The sequence below is a fragment of the Prorops nasuta genome, unplaced genomic scaffold (genome assembly GCF_024137725.1).
Source record: "Prorops nasuta isolate Cenicafe-Biocafe unplaced genomic scaffold, Cenicafe_Pnas_1.2 PNAS00007, whole genome shotgun sequence".
Taxonomy (NCBI): Eukaryota; Metazoa; Arthropoda; class Insecta; order Hymenoptera; family Bethylidae; genus Prorops; species Prorops nasuta.
This window is the reverse complement of record NW_027116804.1, coordinates 7,127,908-7,134,313: the sequence shown is the minus strand read 5'-3', so window position 1 is coordinate 7,134,313 and position 6,406 is coordinate 7,127,908.

Below are 6,406 nucleotides of genomic sequence, written 5' to 3'. Positions count from 1 at the left end.
CATCGCTCAACTCTTTCTAAAAACGAGTCAGCACTCTCGCTTTTCTCGTTGGCATAAGAAATCCGCCATTTTGTCAAGGCATCCACTGCTTTGTTTCCTCCTAAGGTGGCCCGTTTTCGTTTCTTCTTGCCAGATGACGAATGCCTTACTGACCTGTCATCGTCTGACTCGTCGGAGCTCTCTGAGCCATCCGACCCTGGCTTGCTATCGGAGTCCGAACTGGAGTCATCTGGGGAGTCATCTTCGTCCTCGCTATCGCCGCTGCTTTCTGAAGAGTTTCCTTTTCCTTTCTTCGAGGACTTTGTAGGCATAGAAACTGGCCTCTTACCGTAAGGAGATCCTTTTGATCCATTCCGGCCATCGTTCTGTTTCTCCCGCCTTTTCTTCTCGCTAGCTCTTAGCGATAGCTTCTGGAAAAGGTCTAAGGCCTTTCTGGCTGCTTCGTGTTGGTCAGTCTCGGACTCTTCTTCAGGCCGAGCTGACTGGTGGCTGCTAGTGAGCATGACCTTAGGCCTCGTTCCTATAGGAGCTTGCAGATAGTTGTGGGAAGTCCTGGGATTCTCGCCCGCTCTCGTTATTGCTGGATTCCGGGAAATTGGGGAAGGCATCGTGGTTGTGGCTGGCAGTGGATCTTGCCACAAGTCGTAGGCTGTGCTCACTGTTGGCCTTGGTGCGTAGGTTGAGGGGATAGGCAGGCTGATCGAGGTGGTTAGAGTCGTGGCAGTGGTTGTTGCCGTGACCATTGTGATGATAGAGTTTGTCACTGTTGTTGGTATTACAACAGTGACAGCCGTTGACACTGCATAAGCATTATCCGTGTCGGTAGCCTCTATGTCACTACCTCTTATCTCACTGCTTGGCAGTGTAGCCATTTCCCTGGCCTGATCTCGGGTGACATCCCACCTTGCTGCCTCAGGCCCATCCATTTGCCTCACCCTATAGCGCAGCAATCTATCTTGCAAGACCGAGATGGCAGAGTCGGTGTTGAGTCCTTCCGATTCCAATATTTCCTTTAATTCCGACGGGGAGAGCTGGTTAATTTGTTTCTTGATGAATTCCCAGGAGACTTTCCGTTCCTCCCGCACCTGGGCACGTTCCTCGCGACTTCGGGACTTATTTCCCTTGCCCATCGTCCTTGAGTCTGCTTTTCTTGATAGCGACGTTGATCAGTTTCACTCCCACGACGATTACGCTGTTTTCGGTCCCTCACGCCTCCCTAACTTGAATTTCTTCTTATATGACCTATATTTACTTTGGGAGGGGAGGGGGGCACATAAGCATTAGCCTTTTTGGCTGGATTTACTAATTTCTTAATATACAATATCAATAATGCAAAATAACGCTGAGAGAGTTCACTTTGCCTCTCCCAATTCCTATTTACAAGGATAAACAAAAAAGAAATTTTTTTTTTTTTTTTTTTTAATACCGTTTATTCTAATCCTAAAGTCCAGGGTTAATTTACAAATTAGGCGCTCGCCTGGATTAAAGGACCGCTCTGACAAGTACGCCGCTACGCTAAAGGCGTTACTTCACTTTATTTATTGCATATGCGTGTAGACAGTGCTGGAGGTTAAGAGGGACGACTCAAAATTTCTCTTAGACTGAGACATTCAGATCCCGATTTACTTCTTTTCTTAAATAGGAGAATTCTCTTTAGAAATCATTCCCCACCCAACTATGGACAATTTTAGAACGTCTCCTTAAGGCTCTGCCGTTGGCCTGTGCTATGTTCGCTGAAAAATCTCAAGTTTCGAAATTTTAACCGGTTATTTTTCGAATTTCTAACCTTATGGGTTGTCCGCTCCGATTCCGTAATTTAAATGCGCAATTTGCAGCATTAAATATATTTCCGAATGTGCGCCGCAGGCAGCACCATGCTAAGGGAGGGGCCTCTGTACACATATATACACGCATATATTCATCGAGATTATTAACTCATATATACTATTTATACTTATATATATAGGCATGGAAAAAGGACGGTACTATTTATTCGAGATTATACATTCTCTTAAGATTTCAATTTTGTGCTTAGAATTTCTCTAAGTCAAGCCTTTGTTGACGTCGTTACGCTCGGCCGACTGTGCCGCGCGAAAAAAACATCAACATTGGCGCGCGCTACCGCCGCGGCCAGGCTCGCCGGAGTGCCTCTCTCCGGCCGAAATATTCAACTAACTAACGGTCAGACTTCTTTCCGTTAGTTACTTGCTTCTTTTATTTATTTTAGGCACTTATTCCTGAAAAACATTCAAAATAATATTTTCCTATTTTCCATGCCTATTATTACGCTCGCAACTTATTTTACACGCTATCGGCTAGCTTTTCTTTTCCCGTGGTTCAGCACGATGGCCCCACGTTGGGCGCCAATTATAACTCGCAAATTCGGGGAGAGGTATTTTCTGAAAATGAGTAAGCACCCTAACTAATTCTCATAAAAGGAAATCAAATTTTTACTTCTATCTTTCTTGTTGGTGCTTACATTCAAAAGTTTAAATAATTATCTATTTACACTGGCTTCTGCTGCCAGGGCCTCTCCCGACCGTTTGTACGGGAAATCTATACAATAGGCCATCGATTTGCGGAGACTCATAAAAATTACTACAAATAATTTTTTTTTTTTCTCATAAACGGTGATGCTATCGGTGCTCTCGGCGCATTCGGTGTAATTTTTATTTCCGTTAGGGCGCCAGGCCCGCCGTGGGCCAGCCGAATGGCCTTCGATGTCCGCGGAGCACTATTCGCCGCTTTGCCGGCTTTCCCGTGATTCTAACCTCTCAGGGTCGCCCGAGTGCCGAACCCTAAGCTAGCCGCAATTTCCTTCCCGTTCGAGTCGGGGCCGTACTTCTTAAAAATTTCGGGTCTCTTCCCGGCAGTAACACACACCGGGCAAGAGACAGATTCGCGCTAATAATTTGACCGCCTACCTTATTTCCTATCAGGCAAATTTCAGCTTCGCAGCATGCCTTATGCGCTTGTCTTATTTCCTTTCTGTTTTTCCTGGCGCGTTTTCTCCCTCTCAATCTCTCTCTTTATGCGTCTTCACTAGTTGACACTCCAATAGGCAGTGCTGGCCTCGCCACGAGCTCGCGACGGCGCTGCGATCGGCATATAGACTCCCGCGGCTTGACCAGTAGCGCTCTAGGCGCGAAAATTCAAAGTTCTTAACGTGACAGACCCCTTGTGGATCTGTCACGTTACAGTATTAAGATAAAATATTTATAAGCAGCGGTTAACTTATTAGATTTTATAATAAATAAGGAAATGCGATAATATTACGTAACATTGGTCAATTGTCTTAAGACTCATATGTTACGTATTATTGTTAAAAATATTTTATTTTCTTAATTTATTATTTAATCTAGTAGGTTAATGGTAATAAAAAAAATTAAAAAAGTTTGCATAAGTCTGCGGGAATCGAAACCCGAGCCCGCGTAAGTAGCAAGCAAGCGCCTTTCCATCTGCGCTACGGAACGTACTTGTTAACTGTGAAGCTTAGTAGCCTGATAGAGCAATGGAAGCTTTCTCTATGAAATTCAATTTACAGAATAAAATATCAATTATAATCGTACATATATTTATTTCGTATGTCTTTTCCTAATGAAATAAAATATTTCTTTTACATATTTCTAATCATTAATCACTTTAACAGCTGTAGCTTCAAAAAGTGACTCCAACATTACCAAGAATATTTTTGATAGCTGTGGAATTAAAAATAAGTAACCCAAGATTTGTATTTGGGATTTAATTTATTATTTCTATTGTAATCAATTTATTTTGAAATAGCTCATATATAGAAAAACGATTCATCGTTCTTGACAAGTAAACGCGCATGACTGACAGAGATAAGACGATGTAGCCAAACAAAGTATTTATATAGCATATATACTGTATTAAAAGGCTAACAGAATATAAAACTTATATATTGAGTAAGTACAACAGAGATCCCAAATACGAATCTTGGGTTACTTATTGTTAATTCCACAGCCATCAAAAATATTCTTCGTAATGTTGGAGTCACTTTTTGAAGCTACAGCTGTTTAAGTGATTAATGATTAGAAATATGCAAAAGAAACATTTTATTTCATTAGGAAAAGACATACGAAATAAATATATATACGATTATAATTGATATTTTATTCTGTAAATTGAATTTCATAGAGAAAGCTTCCATTGCTCTATCAGGTCACTAAGCTTCTGAGTCAACAAATACGTTCCGTAGCGCAGATGGTAAGGCGCTTGCTTGCTATTTACGCGGGCTCGGGTTCGATTCCCGCAGACTCATGCAAACTTTTAAAATTTTTTTTTTCGTCATGATTTTTTTTTATTACCATTAACCTACTAGATTAAATAATAAATTAAGAAAATAAAATATTTTTAACAATAATACGTAACATATGAGTCTTAAGACAATTGACCAATGTTACGTAATATTATCGCATTTCCTTATTTATTATAAAATCTAATAAGTTAACCGCTGCTTATAAATATTTTATCTTAATACATTCACATTTAGCGTATTCAGCTTTTATCATAGCTGTCCGCGAGAATGACATTTCTTAATTTCCTTCGGCTAGCTCGGCTTCTCTCGTTTAAGCTCGTTGGCTAAACGAACGAAGAAGGAGCACGAGAAAGAGAGGTCCGAGAAAAGTATACTGCTCTCTCTCGTACTCGAAATATACCGGAGCTATACGAAGGAGACCGAAACATGCACGTACTGCAGTAATGGTATACGTGCAACGTTCGAGGAGGCAGAAGTGGGGTGCTCTCACGGATGATTCAGTAGCTCTACGTGTTAGTGAGTCTATGGAGGCAGAGTGGGGAAGCATTTTAGACCCAGTCTGGCTTCACTGAGTCGAGCGTAACTATATCCTCGTTGTTGGCGCTCGCGTCACGCGTGCCCTCCACCAGCTGACCCTCGACGTAGAGATAACTCTCGCACGGCGGGAGTATCAAATCTTGCTGCTGTATGGGAATGCGAATCTCGTCGCTGTTCGCCAACGAGGCGTTCGCATACGGATTGTAGGCATGTATCTCCATTTTGGTGATGCGATTGTCGTAGGTCAGCGGTGCGGTGACGTTCAAGGGATCTGCCATTGTTCCACTATGTACCTTCGCCCAATCTCTTCACGGTGAATCCCAATGATTGTAAAAATTCTATATTTCTTCTCGTTAGCAAGAAGCTCCTCTTGTCGCGATTTTCACTCCGATGAACCGGTGTATTCGACTCCACGTAGGACGAACGACTAGCGAACGTTTCATCCAGTTTCACCGCTTTATAATCCTCGTTACTTTTGTAAATTAACATTTTTCTTAATGTGCAATCTTATGGTAATTTCTTCACGTCCAAAGTCTACGAGACGATCGTCCTGATCGAGGATACGTAATGTGAGACGGTCAATTACTCTGACGATGACCGGTAGATAAATGACTGTTTTCGGTGTCTCCGAGATTTTATAGCCCGGTGGTACGCTGGGAAAGAACTCGTGAATAATGTGTCGGGGTCTACCGTTGGTGTACGCACCACCCGCAATGTTGCACCCGATGCGTAGAATATTTGTTTTCACAATGTTCACGGTTTCGTCGGATTCAGCCTGGGCGTTCGGTTCGATCACGCGATTCGACGAGAAGCCCAGTAGTGAGCCAATGTTATTCGGTTTTCCAAAGTCAATCGAATATTTACAGAATATTTCACTCTTCAGTGTATTGTTATTCGCTCATAGAAGAATAACGCTGTCAATGTCGTCTTGAATTTCGTGTCTCGCAGAAATTTGAGCCTGCAAATACTCATTTATCGCACTCAATTCGTAACAGCCTCTGGGTATCGTCAGTACCTTATCGTTATCGTAGTAGAACTTATTATTCGTCTCGTCCACATTGGCTATCGAGTTGTACGTTTGCATGTCCACGAGACCGATCTCGTACCGATCGTCTTGCAGATTGATCGGGGGAAAGAAATCTGAATTTAATACTGATTTACGATCCGATAATGTCACGGTGAAAGACATTTTCTTTTCAAAGTATCTGTTCTCGCAGGAATTTCACGCACAACTGACCGCAATTGCTTTTATCGTACGATTGATATCGATCATGATTGTAGTAGATTGTAACGTTAGGACCAAAGTAACGCACACATTCTTTCGGCGGTTTCAAATTTCCAAAGGAATCGAAATATACGACGATGTCGTTACGCTTGACGTAGGCTACCCAGTGGGTACCAGGGCCGCATTGATCGTCGAGATTCACGATCGCGCACTCGTTGCACCGCGGCCCGTCGAGCGGCAGAGATGTGCGCATAAAGACTCCACGGAAGTATGGTATGCGTCGGCAGATGCGTGCCAATTGTATGTTACTAGTAGCACCAGAATCCGGAAGGAGAGCTTCTACATTGCGACGAAATTTCCCCTCA